Consider the following 22978-nt stretch of genomic DNA (forward strand, 5'->3'; position numbering starts at 1 on the left):
TAGTATTCCATTGTACCACATCTTCTTTATCCAATCATCTATTGAGGGACAATTCAGTTGTTTCCATGTCTTGGCCAACATGAATAATGTTGCAATAAACATAAGGGTGTATATATCTCTGTCATAAATGTTTTCAAAAATTTCAAGTAGATACCCAGAAGAGGGGTTGCTGGGTCATATGGTAACTCTACTCTTAGTTTTTTGAGGAACTTTCATACTGTTTTCCATTGTGGTTGTACTAGCTTACATTTCACCAGCAGTGAATGAAGATTCCTTTTTTTCCCACAACCTCTCTAACACTTTATATTAATTGTATTGTTGATAATACCCATTCTAACAAGTATGAGGTAGCATCTCATTGTAGTTTTGATTTGCATTTCCCTTAGAGTTAGTGAAATTGATCATCTTTTTATATATCTCTTGGTCATTTGTATGTCTTTTGGGGAGAAGAATTTGTTCAGGTTCTCTGCTCATTTTTTAATTGGATTATTTCTGTGGTGTTCAGTTTTATGAGTTTTTTTAAATATATTTTGGATATTAAGCACTTGTCAGTGCTGTTGTTTAGAAATATCTTCTATTTTGTTGGCTGCCTTTTTGTTTTGTTGTCAGTTTCTTTTGTTGTGCAGAGGCTTTTTAATTTGATATAGTCCCATTCATTTATTTTTGCTTTTACTTTTCTTGCCTTTGGGGTCAAATTCATAAAACTGTCTCTAAGAACAAGGTCCATAATTTTAGTACCTATGTTTTATTCTATGAAATTTATTGTTTCAGGTCTTACAATTATGTCTTTAATCCATTTTGAGTTAAATTTTATATATGGGGAAGAAAATCAGTCTAGCTTTATTCTTTAGTATGTGGCTTTTTAATTTTTCCAGCACCATTTATTCTTTCTCCAATGTATGTTTTTGGTTTTTTTGTTGAAATTATTTGCCCATATATGTGTGAATTTATTTCTAAGCTTCTAATTTTGCTTCATTGGTCTATGTGTCTGTTTTTCTTCCAAAAGCATGCTTTTTTTATTACTGTCACTTTGTAGTATAACTTAAAATCAGGGAGTGTGATCTCTCCAGCTTTTTTTCCCCTCCTCAGAATTGCTTTGACTATCAGGGTCTACTGTAGCTCCATACAAATCCAAATAGTTTTTGTTGTTGGTCTATGTATTTTTATAAATTGAATTTATTGGGTGACATTGGTTTATAAATTAATACAAGTTTTAGGTGTACAATTATATAATATATCACCTGTATATTGCATTGTTTGTTCACCACCCCAAGTCAAATCTCCCTCCATCACCATCTATTTATTGCTCCTCTATCTTCCTCCACCTCCCTTTAGTTTCTCTTCTTCCCGCAATCTCTCTTGTTGTCTATGTCTATATTTTTTTGCTTTGCTTAATTTCTTCACTTTTTTATGCAGCCCCCAATACCTATCCCCTCTCAGATAAATACAGTACAAAGAAAGAAAATTATAGGCCAATATCCCTAATGAATTTATATGCTAATATCCTCAACAAAATATTAGCAAACAGAATACAGAAATACCTTAAAACATTAAACATCATGATCAAATGAGATTTATCCAGGTATATAAGGTTGGTACACTACCTGCAAGTCAATTAATGTGGTATACCACATAAACAAATGAAAGATAAAAACTACACGATCATATCAATAGATGCAGAAAAAGTGTTAATAAAATCCAGCACCCATGTATGATAAAAATTCTCCACAAAGTGGGAACAGAGAAAACATACCTCAATGTAATAAAGGCCATATATGACAAGCCCACAACCAATATCATACTCAATGGGCAAAAACTATAAGTATTTCCTTTAAGATTGAAAATAAGACTAGAATGTCAGATTTCACCATTTCTATTCAATATACTACTAAAAGTCCTAGTTACAGCAATCAGAAAAGAAGAATAAATAAAAGGTATCCAAATTGGAAAGAAGTGAAACTGTCCTTATATACAGATGACATGATATTGTTTATAGAGAACCCGAAAGATTCCACCAGAACAACTGAAACTGATATATGAATTCAGTAAAATAGCAGGATATAACATAAATATTTAGAAAGCAGTTACAATTTTATGCACCAGAAATGAACTGTCAGAAGGAGAAACTAAGAAAACAATCTTATCCAAAATTGCTTCAAAAAGAATAAAATACATAGGAATAAATTTAACCAAGGATATAAAAGACCTGTAGTCAGAAAATTATAAGACACTGAAGAAAGATACTGAAGGTACAAATAAGTGAAAATATATACTGTGTTTATGAATAGGAAAAATTAACATAATTAAAATGTCCATACTACCCAACCAAACTATAGATTCAATGCAAGTTTGATCGAGATACCAATGGCATATTTCACAGAACTAGAAATAATTCAAAAATTTATATGGAACGACAAATACCCAAAATATCAACAGTGATCTTGACAAAGAAGAATAAGTTTAAAGAAATCAAACAATCTGATATCAATCAATACTATATTACAAGGCCATAGCCATCAAAACAATATACTGGGATAAAAACAGACATATTTCTTTTTTTTTTTTAATTTTATTTTTTTAATGGGACGACATCAATAAATCAGGATACATATATTCAAAGATAACAAGTCCAGGTTATCTTGTCGTTCAATTATGTTGCATACCCATCACCCAAAGTCAGATTGTCCTCTGTCACCTTCTATCTAGTTTTCTTTGTGCCCCTCCCCCTCCCCCTTTCCCTCTCCCTTTCCCCCCTCCACCCGTAACCACCACACTCTTATCAATATCTCTTAGTTTCACTTTTATGTCCCACTTACATATGGAAAAATGCAGTTCCTGTTTTTTTCTGATTTACTTATATCACTTCGTATCATGTTATCAAGATCCCACCATTTTGCTGTAAATGATCCGATGTCATCATTTCTTATGGCTGAGAAGTATTTCATAGTGTATATGTGCCACATCTTCTTTATCCAGTCATCTATTGACGGGGTTTTTGGTTGTTTCCATGTCCTGGCCACTGTGAACAATGCTGCAATGAACATGGGGCTGCATTTGTCTTTATGTATCAATGTTTCTGAGTTTTTGGGGTATATACCCAGTAGGGGGATTGCTGGGTCATAAGGTAGTTCTATTTTCAGTTTTTTGAGGAACCACCATACTTTCTTCCATAATGGTTGTACTACTTTACATTCCCACCAACAGTGAATGAGGGTTCCTTTTTCTCCACAGCCTCTCCAACATTTGCTATTACCTGTCTTGTTAATAATAACTAATCTAACAGGTGTGAGGTGGTATCTCATTGCAGTTTTGATTTGCATTACTCTAATAACTAAAGAAGATGAGCATCTTTTCATATAGCTGTTGGCCATTTGTACTTCCTCCTGGGAGAAGTGTCTGTTCATGTCCTCTTCCCATTTTTTTATTGGATTGTTTGTTTGTTTGTTGTTGAGTTTTATAAGTTCTTTGTATATTTTGGATATTAGGCCCTTATCTGAGCTATTGTTTGAAAATATCATTTCCCATTTAGTTGGCTTTCTAATTATTTTGTTATCAGTTTCTCTTGCTGAGCAAAGACTTCTTAGTCTGATGTAGTCCCATTCATTAATTTTTGCCTTCACTTCTCTTGCCTGTGGAGTCAAATTCATAAAATGCTCTTTAAAACCCAGGTCCATGAGTTTAGTACCTATGTCTTCTTCTATGTACTTAATAGTTTCAGGTCTTACGTTTAGATCTTTGATCCATTTTGAGTTAATTTTAGTACAGGGGGACAAACTGTAGTCTAGTTTCATTTTTTTCAATGTGGCTTTATAGTTTTCCCAGCAACATTTATTGAAGAGGCTTTCTTTTCTCCATTGTATGTTCTTGGCCCCTTTATCAAAAATTATTTGACTATATATATGTGGTTTTATTTCTGGACTTTCGATTCTGTTCCATTGGTCTGAGTGTCTACTTTTCTGCCAATACCATGCTGTTTTGATTGTCGTGGCCCTATAATATAGTTTGAAGTCAGGTATTGTAATGCCCCCAGCTTCATTCTTTTTCTTTAGGATTGCTTTGGCTATTCGAGGTTTTTTATAGTTCCATATAAATCTGATGATTTTTTGCTCCATTTCTTTAAAAAATGTCATTGGAATTTTGATGGAAATTGCATTAAATTTGTATATTGCTTTGGGTAATATGGCCATCTTGATTATATTTATTCTTCCTAACCAAGAACAAGGAATATTCTTCCATCTCATTATATCTTTTTCGATTTCTCTTTACAATGGTTTATAGTTTTCATTATATAAGTCCTTTACATTCTTTGTTATGTTTATTCCTAAGTATTTTATTTTTTTTTTGCAATTGTGAAGGGGATTATTCTTTTGAGTTTGTTCTAGTTGTTTCATTGTTGGCATATAGAAAGGCTATTGACTTCTGTATGTTAATTTTGTATCCTGCGACCTTACTGTATTGGTTTATTGTTTCTAGTAGTCTTTTTGTGGATTTTTTGGGGTTTTCGATGTATAGGATCATATCATCTGCAAAAAGTGATACCTTTACTTCTTCTTTTCCGATATGGATGCCTTTTATTTCTTTGTCTTGTCTGATTGCTCTGGCTAGAACCTCTAGTACCACATTAAATAAGAGTGGAGAGAGTGGACAACCCTGTCTTGTTCCTGATTTAAGGGGGAAAGCCTTCAGTTTAGTGCCATTTAATATGATGTTAGCTGATGGTGTATCATATATGGCTTTTATCATGTTGAGATATTTTCCTTCTATACCCATTTTGTTGAGAGTCTTAAACATAAAATTGTGCTGTATTTTATCGAAAGCCTTTTCTGCGTCTATTGATAAGATCATGTGGTTTTTGTTCTTTCTTTTGTTGATATGGTGTATTATGTTAACCATTTTACATATGTTGAACCATCCTTGAGATTCTGGGATGAATCCCACTTGATCATGATGTATTATTTTTTTAATATGTTGTTGTATTCGATTTGCTAGTATTTTGTTTAGTATTTTAGCATCTGTATTCATTAGAGATATTGGTCTGTAGTTTTCCTTTTTGTGCCATCCTTGCGTGGTTTTGGTATGAGGGTTATGTTGGCCTCATAAAATGTGTTTGGAAGTATTGCTTCTTCCTCAATTTTTTTGGAAGACTTTGAGGAAAATAGGAACCAAGTCTTCTTTGAATGTTTGATGAAATTCGGTGGTATAGCCGTCTGGGCCTGGACTTTTTTTGGGGGGAGGTTTTTAATGTTTTTTTCTATTTCTTCTCTACTAATAAGTCTGTTTAGGCTTTCTACTTCTTCTTGACTCAGTTTAGGAAGGTTGTATTGTTCTAGAAATTTATCCATTTCTTCCAGATTGTTGAATTTAGTAGCATATAGTTTTCATAGTATTCTACAATAATTCTTTGTATATCTACGGTGTCTGTGGTGATTTCTCCTCTTTCATTTTGGATTTTGTTTATATGAGTTCTTTCTCTTTTTTCCTTGCTAAGTCTTGCCAAGGGTTTGACAATTTTGTTGATCTTTTCAAAGAACCAGCTCTTTGTTCTATTAATTTTTTCTATACTTTTACTGTTCTCTATTTCATTTATTTCTGCTTTGATTTTTATTATCTCCTTTCTTCGGCTGGTTTTGGGTTGTCTTTGTTCTTCTTTTTCTAGTTCCTTAAGGTGTGAAGTTAAGTGGTTCACTTGGGCTCTCTCTTGTTTGTTCATATATGCCTGAAGTGATATGAACTTCCCTCTTATCACTGCTTTTGCTGCATCCCATAGATTCTGATATGTCGTATTGTCATTTTCATTAGTCTGTATATATCTTTTGATCTCTGCACTTATTTCTACTTTGACCCATTCATTTTTTAAAACTATGTTGTTTAGTTTCCCTTTTTTGTGGGATTTTTTTTCCTCTTTTTTGCAGTTGAATTCTAGTTTCAAGGCTTATGATCAGAAAATATGCTTGGTACAACTTCAATTTTTCTGAATTTGCTGATGTTGTTTTTGTGGCCCAACATATGGTCAATTCTTGAGAATGATCCATGTGTACTGGAGAAAAATGTATACTCAGTCACTTTGGGATGAAATGTCCTGTAGTTGTCTATCATATCCAGGTGCTCTAGTGTTTTGCTTAAGGCCAATATATCTTTGTTGATTCTCTATTTGGATGACCGATCTAGAGCCGTCAGTGGTTTATTGAGGTCTCCAAGTATGATTGTATTTTTGTCAGTTTTTGTTTTAAGGTCAGTAAGTACCTGTCTTATATATTTTGGTGCTCCTTGGTTTGGTGCATATATATTAAGAATTGTTATGTCTTCTTGATTCAGTGTCCCCTTAGCCATTATGAAATGGCCAATTTTGTCTCTGAGTACATTTGCTGTCTTGTAGTCAGCATTATCAGATATGAGTATTGCTACGCCTGCTTTCTTTTGGAAGTTATTTGCTTGGAGTATTGTTTTCCAGCCTTTCACTTTGAATTTGTTTTTATCCTTGTTACTTAGTTGAGTTTCCTGTAGGCAGCATACAGTTGGATTTTCTTTTTAATCCATTCTGCTACTCTGTGTCTTTTTATTGGTGAGTTTAATCCGTTTACTTTTAGTGTAATTATTGACACTTTTGAGTTCCCTATTGCCATTTTATAGATTGCTTTCTGTTAGTTTTGTGTCTTGTTTGATCCTTCTCTTTCATTTTTCTATAATTTGTTTTTATTTGTTTGTATTCCATACATCTTTCCTCTGTTGCTATCTTTTTTATCTCATGTGCTTCAGTGGTGGTTTTTTCAATGGTGGTTACCTTTAAGTAATGAAAAGGGTTCCTACCCTGTTCATTGTAGCGCACTATTTTGTGAGTACTTTTGCACTCCATCGTCCTTTGCTACTGTTAATGTCCATCCTCTCCTCCTTGCCTTTTTGTTGTTGTTACAGTTTAAATTTGGTTTTATTGTGTTGTTCTTGGAGCTTTTACTTGTGGCTTAGTTGTTTTTTTTTTTTTTTTTGTTCTTTGTATCTGATTGGAGAACCCCCTTTAGTAATTCCTGGAGTGGGGTTTTTCTGATGATAAATTCCCTCATCTTTTCTGTATCTGTGAATGTTTTTATTTCTCCTTCATATTTGAAAGATAGCTTTGATGGGTATAGTATTCGTGGCGGAACGTTCCTCTCTTTCAGGACTTTAAATATTGGGGTCCACTCTCTTCTAGCTTGTAGAGTTTCTGCTGAGAAATCTGATGATAATCTAATGGGCCTTCCTTTATATGTTGTATTCTTCTTTTCCCTGGCTGCCTTGAGAATTTTTTTTTGCCATTGGTTTGTGCCAATTTCATTATGATGTGCCTTGCAGTAGGTTTGATGGGGTTAAGAAAACTCCGAGTTCTGTTTGCTTCATGAATTTGAGGCTTTAATTCTTTCCACAGGCTTGGGAAGTTCTCATCTATTATTTGTTTGAGTATGTTCTCCATTCCATTTTCTCTCTCTTCTCCCTCTGATATATCTATTATTCTTATGTTATCTTTCTGATGGAGTCAGATAATTCTTGTAGGGCTATCTCATTTTTTTAAATTTTTGAGTCTCTTTCTTCTTCTCTCTGTTGTGCCTCAAGTTGTTTGTCTTCTATTTCACTAATCCTCTCTTCTATCTGGCCTGTTCTATTAGCTAAGCTTGTTACCTTGTTTTTCAGCTCGTGAATTGAGTTTTTCATCTCTGTTTGATTTGTTTTCATAGTTTCAATTTCCTTGGAAATATGTTCTTTTTCTTCATTGAGTTGTTTTCTGAGCTCCCTAAATTCCCTTTCTGTGTTTTCTTGTATATCTCTGAGTATTTTTAGGATTTCTATCTTGAATTCTCTGTCATTTAGCTCCAAAGTCCAATATATTAAATTTTTTCTCCATAGATCTTTCCTCATCTATCTGTGTTACCTCTCTTTATTTTGTATCTATGATATTCGATTTTCTCTTCCTTAATGGCATCTGAGGGTGGTTTTGTTGATAGTATTAATGAGATTTAATAAAGAATTAAAAGTTCAAAAAATAAAAAAACGAAAAAAGTTGTTTTTTAAAAAATTAATAATGAAATAAAGAAAAATAAAATAATAAAAAATTTTTAAAAAAATTTTTATAAAACGGAAATTATTCCACCCCTCCTTTTTTCCTCTCCTCTCCTCTCCCTTCTTCTTGAGAAAATCTTGTGGTGAACTATGAATTATATTGCATTTAATAGAACAAACAATGCCTGTAATGGAGGGCCTGAATTGGGGAAAAGTAATAAAGGGGCAAAATAAAGTAAAATAAAATAAAATAAAAATAAAAAATAAAATAAAATAAAAATAAAAAAGGGGTGGTATGGACCCACAAAAAACAAATAATAAAAAAATTTGGATCAAGAATAAAATGATTTGCGTTCAGGTGTTGGTTGACTAAGAGTTATGATGAGAGGAATAAGTGGGAAACAGGAAAATCTGGGGACAAATTAAAAAATTACTATTGTATTTCGTGGAACAAGAGCTTGATAAAATGGAGATCCAGGGATGGGAGCACTGCTAGTGAGTTAAAAAGGTGAAGTAAAAACCCCCAAAATGCCACAAACATAAGTTTGAGTCCCAGATAAGATAATTTGTTTGTTATTGAGATTTGAATGAGAGGAGACATAAAGGAGAAAGGAAAAAATTAATATAGAGGGAGAAAAGAAAGAGAGAGAGAGAGAAAAAAAAGAGGGAACCACTAAAAGAAGAAAAAAGAAAAAAGAGGAGAGAGAGAGGGAGAGAGTTAAGGGTTTTGGAGTGCAACCCTCATAGAGAGAAAGGAAGAGGAAAGAAAAGATAATGGGAGATGTAACACTTATGGGTAGTGTAGTTCAAGTAGAGGAGAGAATAAGACCGGTAGAGAGTTAAATGACCAAATTGGAAGAGGAAAAAAAAAAGTCAAGGATGAAGATAAGAGAAACAAACGAACAAATATAATAAAATGGGATAGGTTATAAAGTCTGCGGATTATTCTTGATTTTGAGAGGTTATCTTCTTGCTTTTTTTTTCTCTCCCTCTTCCTGGTCAGTGACTCTGTACCCCAGGTTCTGCCCCTTTGGCACGCTCAGGTAGAGGTTTGCAGTTGATAAGTCTCTATGGCGATGTCATGTATTGTGCTTTAATCGCGTTGTCAGTTGAGGCTCATTAGCATTTATAGGCTCTGACAGTGAGAGAGTCCGTGTTCCTGAAGCCTCTCTCCTAGTCTTTCCTTCCTCAGTTAGTAGCCTGATAATCCAGCTATGGGGTTGCTGCTGCCTCTGCCTGGATAGTAAGAGGCTCAAAGAGCTGGCCACTCCCCACTCTATTCCCACTCAGCACAGGGCTCTGGGTAATGCTCAGTCAATCAGAGCTGCTAGCATAATTAGCTGGGGCTTCCACCCACTCAAAGACATCTGGCTCTGGCACTCTGTCTGGTAACACAGGTGGGCACCCACTCCCGGGGTGCTTGGAGGAAACTCTCGTTCACTCTCTGCGCGCGCAGACCAGGATGTCAGACCGGAAGTCTCACCCTCTTAGTGAAACCCCCCGCCCGCACTGAAAAGTTCCAGCGTTGGAATTGGCTCTCGCTCCGTCCCCGTGTGCGGCTTTTTCAAGGCGCTGGGGTAGCCTGAGATTCCGCTTTAGGCCCACACAAAGGCCCCTGACTCTGTACCTCTGTGGGATAACACGGGCAGGCACTGCCGAGGCACTCAGAGGAATCTCTCGCTCACTATTTGCGCGCGCAGACCAGGATGTCAGACCAAAGTCTCGCCCTCTGAGTGAAACCCCCCGCCCGCACTGAAAAATTCCAGCGTTGGAATTGGCTCTTGCTTCGTCCCCGTGTGCGGCTTTTTCAAGGCGCTGGGGTGGCCTGAGATTCCGCTTTAGGCCCACACAAAGGTCCCTAACTCTGCCCCTCTGTGGTACAACACGGGTGCACACTCCCGGGGCTTTGGAGGGAATCTCTCGCCCACTATCTGTGCGCGACGACCAGGAGATCGGGGAAAATGGCTGCCCCGCTTGTCTTTCTTTGTCTGGGTTTGGTGCGAGTGTTAGCTGTATTGCCCGGGTTGTCACAGGAACAATTTTTCCTCAGGTTGGATCTCCATGCCACAGCCTGGTTCGGCCGTTTGTGCCGTGGCCTGGATCTATTCACCCCCTTTGCCTGCCTTAGTTTCTATATTCTCAGTTTCCAGTGAAAGCCGCCCTGTTTAGGTTAGTGAGGAATGCAGAGCATTTCTTACTCCCTGTTTCCTTCGGGGTTTGGTTATATATTTAGCCAATTTTTCACTTGATCATACCTTTGGGTGTATTGCGACACATCTGGAGGCTCCAAGGATAGGTTTATCTGTTTCTGGTTGAAGATCTTGTTGAGTTTTGGGGGAGATTTATCGGTATCGCTTCCTACCCCACGATTACTCTGACGTCATCTCCAAAACAGACATATTTCAATGGAACAGAATATAGAGCTCAGATAAACTCAGACCTTTACAATAAATATTTAATAAAGAAGGCAAGAACATAAAATGGAGTAAACACAGTTCATTCAATAAATGGTGTTGGGGAAATTGTACAGATAGATGTAAAAAATAAAATTAGACCACCTTCTTACACCACAAACAAAAATAAATTCTAAGTTGTTTGAAAACTAACTTTGTGCTAACTACAGCAGCACATATACTGAAATTAGAATGATAAAGAGAATATTAGCATAGCTCCAGTGCAAGGATGACACAAAAATTCATGAAACATTCCATATTTTTAGACATACAAAAGCTGAGGAAATTCATTGCAAAAAATGCCTACTGCATAAAATACTCAATATGATTATTTGACCAGATACAAAGAACAAAATAAATCAAAACTACAAGTAGAAGCTCCAACGGGGTTACAATAAAAACAAGAATAACCTGTGACAACAAGAACATAAAAAGGAAGAGGATAAAGATCAGCAGGAGCAGAAGAGGATGGAGAGCAGAAGCACTCATAAGACAAAGAATTCATATAGTTCAAAATATTTCTCTTAATAACTTAATAGTAACCACCCATGAAAAAACTAGTACTAAAACACATATCTTAAAAAAAGAAGAAATAGGAGAAAAAAGTACAGAATACCACCACACACAAACAACTCACAGAAACACAAAAGAGAAGAACCAAATGAGACAGAGTGTTACCAGAAAACAAAACATAAAATGACGATAGGAAATCCTCAAGCACAAATAATTAACCTAAATGTAAATGAACTGATCTCACTAATAAAGAAGCACAGAGTAGTAGATTAGATCAAAAAGCAAACCCAAACATATGCTAACTTCAAGAGACAGATCTAAGCTACAAGGATAAAAATAGACTCAAGAGTGAAAAGTTGTAAAATGGTTCTCCAAGTAAAGAAAACCCAAAGAAAAGCAGGCATAACCATACTAATATTTGACAATGCTGACTTCAAGACAACATAGGTTACAAAAGACAAAGATGGACATTTCATAATCATAGAAGGGGCATTATATCAAGAAGATACAGGCTCTGGTCAGTTGGCTTAGTGGTGAAGTGTCAGCCTGGCATGCAGCAGTCCTATGTTTGATTCCCTGTCAGGGCACACAGGAGAAGTGACCAGTTGCTTCTCCACCCCTCTCCCTCTCTTTTCACTCTCTATCTCTATTCTCTTCCAATAGCCATGGTGTGAATGGTTCAAGCAAGTTGGTCCTGGGTGTTGAGGATGGCTCTGTGGACTTACATCAGGCACTAGAATGGGTCAGTTGCTAAGCAATGGAGCAATGCCCCACATGGGCAGAACATCACCAGTTAGGGGGCTTGCCAGATAGATCTTGGTCAGGGCATATGTGGGAGTCTGTCTCCCTGCCTTCCTGCTTTTCACTTAAAAATAATAATAAAAAAGATATAACATTTCTTAATATATATGCACCAAACCAGAGAGTACAAAAATATATAAGACATCTACTAACTGACCTTAAAACAGAAGCAGAGAAAAACATAATCATACCTGGAGAACTCAACACACCATTGATAGATCATCAAACCAAAAAAATTAATAAAGAAATATTGGCCTTAAATGACACACTAGAAAAAATACACATAATAAACATTTACAGAACATTTTGTCCCAGAACATCAGAATATACATTCTATTTCAGTGTGCATGGACATTTTTCAAGGATAGACCCTTTGTTGGGCCACAAAATTAACATAAAAAATTCAGGAAGACTGACATTATATGAAGCATGTTTTCTGAACATAATGCTTTGAAATTAGAATTTAACTAAAAAAAGGAAAAAACCCCACAAAAATGTGGAAATTAAAAAACACACTTTTAAAAAAGGAGTGGATTGAAGAAGAAATAAAACCAGAGATCAAAAGATATTTAATATATACAGAAAAAATGAGAATGACAACATGACACAGCAAAATTTTGAAGATGCAGCAAAAGCAGCTATGAGGGATGTTTATATTAATCACAGGCTTATATCAACAAATAAGACAGATCTCAAGTACACAACCTAACATTACTCTTAAATAACTGGAGAAAGAAGAACAAAGGCAACCCAAAGTCAGCAAAAGAAATAGTAAAAATTAGAAAATTAAATAAAATAAAGAACCAAAAACACTATAGAAAAAAATTAATGCAACAAAGAGCTGGTTCTTTGAAAAGATAAATAAAATTGACAAATCCCTGTCTACTATCCGAGTAAAAAAGAGAAATGCCTCATATAATCAAAATCTAAAATAAAAGAAAAGATATACCACAGATATTATGATATACTAAGGATCATACTAGAATACTATGAAAGATTATATGCCACCAAATTCACCAATCTAGATGAAATGGATAAGTTCCAAGAACTATACTTTCTAGACTGAAGCATGAAGAAGTGAAAAACCTAAATAGACCCATAAGCAGGAAGGAAATAGAAACAAGTATAAAAAATCTCCCCCAAAATAAAAGGTGAGGGCTAGTAAATAAAATGCTACACATATAGTGAATTCTATCAAACATTCAGAGAAGACTTGGTAGCTATCCTTCTCACAGACTTTCAGAAAATAGAAAAAGCATTACTCCCTAATACATTTTCTGAGGCAACATAATATTCATGAAAATCTGGTAAGACAACACAAAAAAAGAAAACTACAGACCAACTAATAATGCAAAAAGTCCCAAGCAAAATACTAGCAAATTGAATACATCAATAACATAAAAAATGATACATCACAATCAAGTGGGATTTATTCCAGGAGCACAAGTATCAACATATATAAATAGATTAATGTAATACATCATGCCAACAAAACTAGGAAAAATTATATGATCCTATCAATAGATGCAGAAAAGGCTTTTGTGAAGATACACCATCCCTTTATGTTTAAAACACTCAATAAAATGGGTATAGAAGGAAAGTACCTCAACATACTAAAGACCTTATATGAAAAACCATCAGCTAATATCATACTAAAAGGTGAAAAAATGAAGGAATTCCTCTAAAATGAGGAACAAAACACAGCTACCCATTATCTCTGCTATTATTCAACATAGTTCTGAAAGTTTTAGCCAGAGTGATCAGACAAGACAAAGAAATAAAAGGCGTCCATATTGGGAAAGAAGAAAGCAAAGTATCACTTTTTGCAGATGACATAGGAAACCCCAAAGAGTTTACTGAAAAACTATTAAAAACTACAAACCAATACATTCAGTCTCAGGATTTAAAATCAATATACAATAGTCCTATCTGCCAACAATAAAACTTCAGAAAATAAACTAAAAAACAAAAACAAAAACAATTCCTTTCATAATTGCAACAAAAAGAAGAAAATACCTAGGTATAAATTTAACAAAGGATGTGAAGGACCTATATATTAAAAACTAAAAAGCATTACTAAAAGAAATTGAAAAAGACACAATGAATTGGATAATATTACATGTTTATGTGAGATTTAACGTAAAGCGGCCATATTACCCAAAGGAATATACAAATTTAATGCAATCTCCTTTAAAATTGCAATGTCATTCTTTAAAGTAATGGAACAAAAAACCACCAGTTCATATGAAATCATAAAAAAACCCCAAAAGCCAAAGCAATCCTGAGAAAAAAGAATGAAGCCAGAAGGATCACACTACCTGACTTCAAAGTGTACTATAGAGCTACAATAATCAAGAAAGCACGGTATGAGCAGAAAAATAGACATACAGACCAATGGAACAGAATTGAGAGCCCAAAAATAAAACCACATATTATGAACAAATCATCTTCAATAAAGGAGCTGAAAACACACAATGGAGAAAAGAAAGCCTCTTCAATAAATGGTGTTTGAAAGTTGGATAGCCATATGCAAAAGAATAAAACTTTACTACAATATGAATCCTACACATAAATTAGTTCAGAGGAGAACAAAGACCTAACTATAAGATCTGAGACAATAATTTACATAGAAGGTAACATAGGTATTAAACTCATGGATCTTGGCTGTAGAGAACCATTTATGAATTTGATCCTAAAGGCAAGGGAAGTAAAGGCAACAATAAAGGAATGGGACTCTATCAAACTAAAAAACTTCTGCATAGCAAAAGAAACTAATAAAACAAAAAGGCAGCCAGAAAAATGGGAGATGATATTTGCAAATAACAACTCCAATAAGGAGTTAATATCCAAAATATATAAAGAACTCACAAAGCTTAGCAAAAAATAAGCAAACAATTTAATTAAAAAATGGGGAGAGGACCTGAACACACAATTCTCCAAAGAAGACATACCAATGTGCAACAGGTATAGGGAAAAAATGCTCATATTAAAACTAAAATGAGATGCTACCTCACACTTGTTAGATTGGCTATTATCAACAAGGCAGGTAATAACAAGGGTTGGAGAGGCTGGAGGAAAAAGAACCCTCATTCATTGCTGGTGGGAATGAAAGCTGGTATACCCATAATGGAAGAAAGTATGTTGGTTTTGCAAAAATCTAAGAATAGAGCTACCACCTGACCCAGCAATCCTTCCACTGGCTGTCTACCCCCAACACTCAAAAACACTGGTATGCAAAGTTGCATGCACCCCTGTGTTCATCACAGCATTACTCATAGTGGCCAAGTTATGGAAACAACCAAAATGCCTCTTGATAGATGACTGGATAAAAAGATGTGGTACATATATACAATAAAATACTACTCAGTCATACAAAATGAAAACATATTGCCATTTATGACAACATGGATGGACTTCGAGAACATTACACGAAGTGAAACAAGTAAATCAAAAAAGCTAAAAACTATATTATTTTACATATATTGCAATAGATAAAATAAAAATCTGACATTCGGAAGAAGATAAGATGGCGCTGGAGTAGGCGGACGTACCAACATCCACCTCCCAGAACCAAAGTGGATTACAAAATAATTTTAAGAACTAAAAAAAAAAAAAAAATTAAAAAATTAAAAAAAATAAAAATAAAAAAGGCCTGACCTGTGGTGGCGCAATGGATAAAGCATGGACCTGGAAATGCTGAGGTCGCCAGTTCAAAACCCTGGGCTTGCCTGGTCAAGGCACATATGGGAGTTGATGCTTCCATCTCCTCCCCCCTTCTCTCTCTCTCTCCTCTCTAAAAAAAAAATGAATAAAAAAAAATTAAAAAAGAACTATCATCTGGAAAAACCAACTTTGGACTAAACTAAGAGGACTCTTCAACCAAGGAACACTGAAGAAGCCACACCGAGACTGGTAGGACTGGTAGGAAAAGTGGAAATGCGGAGAGGGCTGCCCAGCTCCTGGACCGATGGCAGCTGGGAGAGACTCACATGGCAGGAAGTGAGTTTAGCAGAGAGGGGAGGGTCCTGAGTCCCAGGAACAAAGCCCCAGCCTGCAGCCCAAGAGCCTAGAAAAGGTATAAGGACAGTATGTAGCTGGAAACAAGTCAGGATACTGTTTGTGAGAAAGAGTCTGATTTCTCAGACCCAGGATTCTTCTTAAAGGGACTGCGCAGAAAACCTCTTTCACAACCACTCACCCGGGGCTCCAGGGAATGGGGAGAGAGGAGAGTACCAGAGTAGCAGGAAGAGAGTGTAATCTAGGAGGCACAGGGAGAAACATTTTGGGAGACAGGCACCCTAATCCTTGGGACAAGTCACTCCCCAAATCTGAAGTGAATATTTTCCCTGGATACAGCAATACCAGCAAAAGGAAGCGGGAGAGCAGCCAAACAAGCTCCCTGGCAGCACTCAGAGCAGAGTTGCTTAAAAGGAGGGAGCTTTCAGGTCTACATTAGTGAGTGTTAGAGTCTGAACTGCAGCGTCCGCACCCCACACAGCTGAGGGCTCACCAGAGGATGGGTGGCGGCGGGATTCAGAGGTGCAGTTCTGTCAGCAGGGGCGGAAGCCGACTGGCTGCCACTGGGCTCACATGTGAGCTCAGTTTTTCCCAGCTGGGGAGGAGTAGGCATGCAGAAGCGGTCAAGACCAGCTGCCGGCAGCCTGTAATCCAGCCTGAGGGAGAAGGGTGGGAACACAGGAAGGGGTGGAGGCCAGCCCTTCAGCAAGGGTGCAGGAGCACAGCCTTGCCTTGCCCATGGAACTGAGGCTTGTGACCTGACTTGGGAGCCAGCTCCTCCCACGAGGGTGGAGACAAAAGCCCAGAACAGGCAGAGTTCTGCTACTGAGCTGAGTGTGGGCATGCAGTCCTGCCTGGCTGGTAGAGCCAAGGCTAGCAGCTGTTCCACGAGTGGGCTCCTCCTGCAAGGGCAGGGAAAAAGCCCAGAAACAGACAGAGACCCACAGTTGAGCAAAGGTGATCGCCACTGCCCTCAGGGCCGAGCATAACACCACCCACGGGGTTAGGGCAAAGGCCAAGGACACAAAGGCTTGTGCACCTGAGCATGTGTTCACAGCCACTCTGATGAAGGAGAGGTGGAAACCACAGGAGCAGCCCCAGTGGGCAGGCACCGGCAACACCCAAACCCAAAAACCCCAGGCAGCAACAGAAGAGGGGGTGGTGTGCCTGCAGACAGACCATACCTAGAAAACAGAGGCCAAATCCAGTGGACTCCAGTGACCATAATCTTCCTTTACACAGAGAAAATGCAAAGGCAAGGAAATGCAACAAAAATAAACTAAGAGAAATTCCCAGAAAAGGACCTAAATGAATCAGATATAACCAAATTACCAGATGCAGAGTTTAAAATAACAATTGTTAAGATGCTCAAAGATATTAGAACAACAATAGATGGTCATTATGAACACCTAAATAAAGAGATAGCAAATATAAAAAAGGACATTGAAATAATAAAAAGGAATCAGTCAGAAATGACAAATACAGTATCTGAAATAAAAAAAAACAATAGAAGGAATTAAAAGCAGGATGGATGAAGTGGAGAATCGAATCAGCGAGTTAGAGGACATGATAAATAAAGGCATGGAAGCAGAGCAGAAAAAAGAAAAGAGACTCAAAAAGTCTGAGGAAACTCTAAGAGAGCTCTGCGACAACATGAAGAGAAATAACATCTGCATCATAAGGATTTCTGAAGAAGAAGAGAAAGAACAAGGGATAGAGATTTTGTTCAAGCATATCATAGCTGAAAACTTCCCTCAATTAAGGAAGGAAAACATCTCACATGTTCAGGAAGCACAGACAACTCCATTAAGGAGAAACCCAAAGAAATCAACACCAAGACACATCATAATTAAAATACCAAAGCTAAGTGATAAAGAGAAAATATTCAAAGCTGCTAGAGATAAAAAGACTATCACCTACAAAGGAGCCCCGATAAGGATGACTTCTGACTTCTCAACAGAAACACTTGAGGCCAGAAGGGAATGGCAAGAAATATTCAAAGTAAAGCAGAACAAGAGCCTACAACCAAGAGTACTTTATCCAGCAAGGCTATCATTTAAAATTGAAGGAGAAATAAAAAGTTTTACAAAAAAAAAACCCAAGGAATTTGCTACAACCAAACCAAGTTTGCAAGAAATGCTAAGGGACCTGTTGTAAACAGATCAAAGGAGAAAAAGAATATACCAAAAGAGGAATACAGTTTTAAAGAATAAAATGGCAATAAACAATTACATATCAATAATAACCTTAAATGTAAATGGATTAAATGACCCAATCAAAAGACATAGGGTAGCTTCATGGATAAAAAACAGGACCCATACATAGACTGTCTAAAAGACACACACCTTAAATCAAAAGATGCACACAGACGGAAGATAAAAGGATGGAAAAAATATTTCATGAAAATGGAAATGAAAAAAAAAGCTGGGGTAGCAATACTTATATCAGACAAAATGGACTTTAAAACAAAGACTATAGACTGCATAATGATAAAGGAAGCAAGCCAAAAAAAAGATATAACCATTATAAATATCTATGCATCTAATATAGGAGCACCTAAATATATAAAGCAGACATTGATGGATTTAAAGAGTGAGATCAACAGCAATACTGTAATAGTAGGGGATTGCAATACCCCATTAACATCACTAGATAGATCCTCAAGAAAGTAAATTAACAAAGAAACAGCAGACTTGAAGGACATACTAGATCAACTCGACTTAATAGATATCTTCAGAACCTTTCATCCTAAAACAGCAGAATATACATTCTTTTCAAGTGCTCATGGTACATTCTCTAGAATAGACCTCATGTTAGGGCACAAAAGCAGTCTTAACAAACTTAAGAAGATTGAAATAATATCGAGCACTTTCTCTGATCACAATGTCCTGAAACTAGAAATCAACCACAACAAAAAAAGTGAAAAATACTCAAACACTTGGAAACTAAATAGCATGTTATTAAATAACAAATAGGTAAACAATGAGATCAAAGAAGAAATTAAAAATTCCTAGAAACAAACGATAATGAGCACACATCAACTCAAAATTTATGGAACACAGCAAAAGCAGTCCTGAGAGGAAAGTTTATAGCATTACAGACATACCTCAAGAAGCTAAAAAAAGCTCAAATAAACAACTTGACCCTACATCTAAAAGAACTAGAAAAAGATTAGCAAGTAAAGCCCAGAGCTAGTAGAAGGAAGGAAATAATAAAGATCAGAGCAGAAATAAATGACATAGAGGCTAAAGAAACAATAAGAGGATCATTGAAACCAGGAGCTGTTTTTTTGAAAGAGTAAACAAGATCGATGAACCTTTAACAAGACTCACCAAGAAAAAAAGAGAGAGGACTCAAATAAATAAAATTAGAAACAAGAGTAGAGAAATAACAACTGACACAACAGAAATACAAAATATTGTAAGAAAATAATATGAAGAACTGTAGGCCAAAAAACTAGACAACCTAGATAAAATGGACAAATTCCTTGAAACATATAATCTTCCAAAAATTAATCTGGAAGAATCAGAAAACCTAAACAGATCAATTACAACAAATGAGATTGAAACAGTTATCAAAAAACTCCCCAAAAATGAAAAGTCCTGGGCCTGATGGCTTCACAATTGAATTCTACCAAATATTCAAAGAACAACTAACTCCTATCCTTCTCAAGTTATTTCAAAAAATTCAAGAGAAAGGAAGACTTCCAAGCTCCTTTTATGAGGCGAGCATAATTCTGATTCCAAAACCAGACAAAGACAACACACACACAAAAAATTATAGGCCAATATCCCTGATGAATTTAGATGCAAAAATCCTCAACAAAATATTAGCAAACTGGATCCAGCAATATATATAAAAAAAATCATACACCATGATGAAGTGAGATTTATTCTTGGGAGGCAAGGCTGGTACAATATTTGCAAATCAATCAATGTAATTCATCACATAAACAAAAAGAAGAAGAAAAACAACATGATAATTTTAATAGATGCAGAAAAAGCTTTTGAGAAAATCCAGCACCAATTCATGATCAAAACTCTCAGCAAAGTGGGAATACAGGGAACATACCTCATCATGATAAAAGCCGTCTATGAGAAACCCACAGCCAACATCATACTCAATGGGCAAAAATTAAAAGCAATCCTCTTAAGATCAGAAACAAGGCAAGGGTGCCCCCCTTTACCACTGTTATTCAACATAGTTCTGGAAGTACTAGCCACAGCAATCAGACAAGAAAAAGAAATAAAAGGCATCCAAATTGGAAAAGAAGAAATAAAACTATCATTATTTGCAGATGATATGATATTGTATATAGAAAATCCTAAAGTCACAGTAAAAAAAACTACTAGACCTGATAAATAAATTCAGCAAGGTGGCAGGATATAAAATCAATACTCAGAAATCAGAGACATTTTTATACACTAACAATGAACTGTCAGAAAGAGAAATTAAGGAAGCAATCCCCTTTACCATTGCAACCAAAAAAATAAAGTACCTACAAATAAATTTAACCAGGGAGATTAAAGACTTGTACTCGGAAAATTATAAAACATTGATAAAAGAAATCAGGGAAGATACAAACAAGTGGAGGCATAAACCTTGCTCATGATTAGGAAGAATAAACATCATTAAAATGTCTATATTACCCAAAACATTTTATTAATTCAATGCAATACCGATTAAAATACAAATGACTTACTTTAAAGATATAGAACACATATTTCAAAAATTTATATGGAAACAAAAGAGAACACGAATAGCCTCAGCAATCTTGAAAAGGAAGAATAAAGCAGGAGGTATCACACTTCCAGATATCAAGTTATATTAAAAGGCCATTGTACTGAAAACAGCCTGGTACTGGCATAAGAACAGGCATATAGATCAATGGAACAGAACTGAGAACCCAGAAATAAACCTACACTTTTATGGACAACTGATATTTAACAAAGGAGGTAAGAGCATACATTGGAGTAAAGACAGCCTCTTCAACAAATGGTGTTGGGAAAATTGGACAGCTACCTCTAAAAAAATGAAACTAGACCACCAACTTACAGCATTCACAAAAATAAACTCAAAATGGATAAAAGACTTGAATGTAAACCATAAAACCATCAGCATTTTAGAAGAAAACATAGGCAGTAAGCTCTCTAACATCTGTTGCAGCAATATATTTGCCGATTTGTCTCCAAAGGCAAGTGAAACAAAAGACAGGATAAACAAATGGGACTTTATCAAACTAAAAAGCTTCTGCACAGCTAAAGACAATAAAAACAGAATAAAAAGACAAACTACACAATTGGAGAATAAATTTGACAATGCGTCTGATAAGGGGTTGATAACAAAAATTTATAAAGAACTTGTAAAACTTAATACCAGGAAGACAAACAATCCAATCCAAAAATGTGCAAAAGAAATGAATAGACACTTCTCCAAAGAGAACATACAGATGGCCAATAGGCATATGAAAAAATGCTCAACATCACTAATCATTAGAGAAATGCAAATTAAAACCACAATGAGATATCACCTGACACCATTCAGAATGGCGCTCATCAACAAAACAACACAGAATAAGTGCTGGCGAGGATGTGGAGAAAAGGGAACCCTCCTGCACTGCTGGTGGGAATGCAGACTGGTGCAGCTACTGTGGAAAACAGTATGGAGATTCCTCAAAAAATTAAAAATCAAACTGCCTTTTGACCCAGCTATACCACTGTTAGGAATATACCCCAAGAACACCATAGCACTGTTTGAAAAGAAGAAATGTACCCCCATGTTTACGGCAGCATTGTTCACAATAGCAAAGATCTGGAAAGAGCCCAAGTGTTTGTCAGAGGACGAGTGGATTAAAAAGCTTTGGTATATATATACTATGGAATACTACACAGCCATAAGAAATGATGACATCGAATCTTTTACAACAACGTGGATGGACCTTGATAACATTATACTGAGCAAAATAAATAAATCAGAAAAAATTAAGAACTGTATGACTTCATACATAGGTGGGACACAAAAATGAGACTCAGAGACATGGACAACACTGTTGGGGTTACAGGGTGAGGCGGAGGAGAGGGAGGGTGTTGGGGGAGGGTAGAGGCACAAAGAAAACCAGTTAGAAGGTGACAGAAGACAATTTTATCAATGTCACCCTATTAAAATTAATCAAAAAAAATCAGACATTCATGAAGATAGATAAAAGTGAAGTGGTTACCAGAGAAAGGGGTTGTGAAGAAGGGGTTTGGTGGAGGAGCATAAAAAGGAACACATATGCAGTGATGGAGAGTGAATTGACTTTATGTGATGGGTACACAACACAATAAACAGGTCAAATGCTATAGAAATGTTTAACTGAAACCTATGTACTCTCATTGATTAATGTCACCCCGTTTATTTTAATTGTTTAAATTAAAAGAAAAATCTTAAGTGCTATATTACCTCTGGAAAGGGGAATAAAAAACAATATAAACAAAGAGAAGAATTCTGTTTCTTTTAGAAGTGCCAGGTGGATTTTGATGAAGATTGTGTTAAATCTGTGTAATACTTTGGGTAATATGGTTATTTTAACTATGTTGATGCTTCCAATCTTGAACAAGAAATAGCTTTATATTTCTAAGTTGCTTTTATCAAACTCTCTTAATTTTGTCTTCCATTTTTCAATGAATAGGACCTTCACATTTTTAAAGTTTATTTTTAGGTATTTTACCCTATTTTTGTTGCCATTGCAAAAGAAATCATCTTTTTATTCTTTGTCTGAAATTTCATTGTTAGTATATAAGAATGCAATTGAATTTTGTACATCAATTTTGTATCATGCCACTTTATTATATTATTTATTGGTTTTAATAGTTTTTTTAAATTTTGGTAAAGTCTTTAGGATTTTGTATATAAAGAATCATTTCATCTTCAAAAAGTGACAATTTTACTATCTATTCCAAATTTGGATGCCTTTTATTTCTATCTCTTGCTTGATTGTTCTGGCTAGAACTTTCAGTACTATGTTGAATAACAGTGGTGAGAGTGGATATTCTTGTCTTGTTATTGACCTTACATGAAAAACCAGTTTTTTACTGCTGAGTATATTAGATGAGTGTTTGTCACATATGGCCTTTATTATGTAACCGGTTCTGTTTCATTAAACAACTTTTCTATATCTGCATTAA

At 35.7% G+C, this 22978-nt stretch overlaps 1 protein-coding gene and 1 non-coding gene across 3 annotated transcripts in view; one reads left to right on the forward strand and one right to left on the reverse strand.

Moving 5' to 3' along the window:
• HECW1 (HECT, C2 and WW domain containing E3 ubiquitin protein ligase 1) overlaps positions 1-22978 on the reverse strand; it is a 512769-nt gene that overhangs the window by 258810 nt on the left and 230981 nt on the right. The window lies entirely within an intron of this gene.
• On the forward strand, positions 10639-10745 carry LOC136377803 (U6 spliceosomal RNA). Its single transcript, XR_010746433.1, has one exon. It is a non-coding gene; the product is annotated as a U6 spliceosomal RNA (small nuclear RNA).

Source organism: Saccopteryx leptura, chromosome 6 (assembly GCF_036850995.1).
Source record: "Saccopteryx leptura isolate mSacLep1 chromosome 6, mSacLep1_pri_phased_curated, whole genome shotgun sequence".
In the NCBI taxonomy this organism is placed as follows: domain Eukaryota; kingdom Metazoa; phylum Chordata; class Mammalia; order Chiroptera; family Emballonuridae; genus Saccopteryx; species Saccopteryx leptura.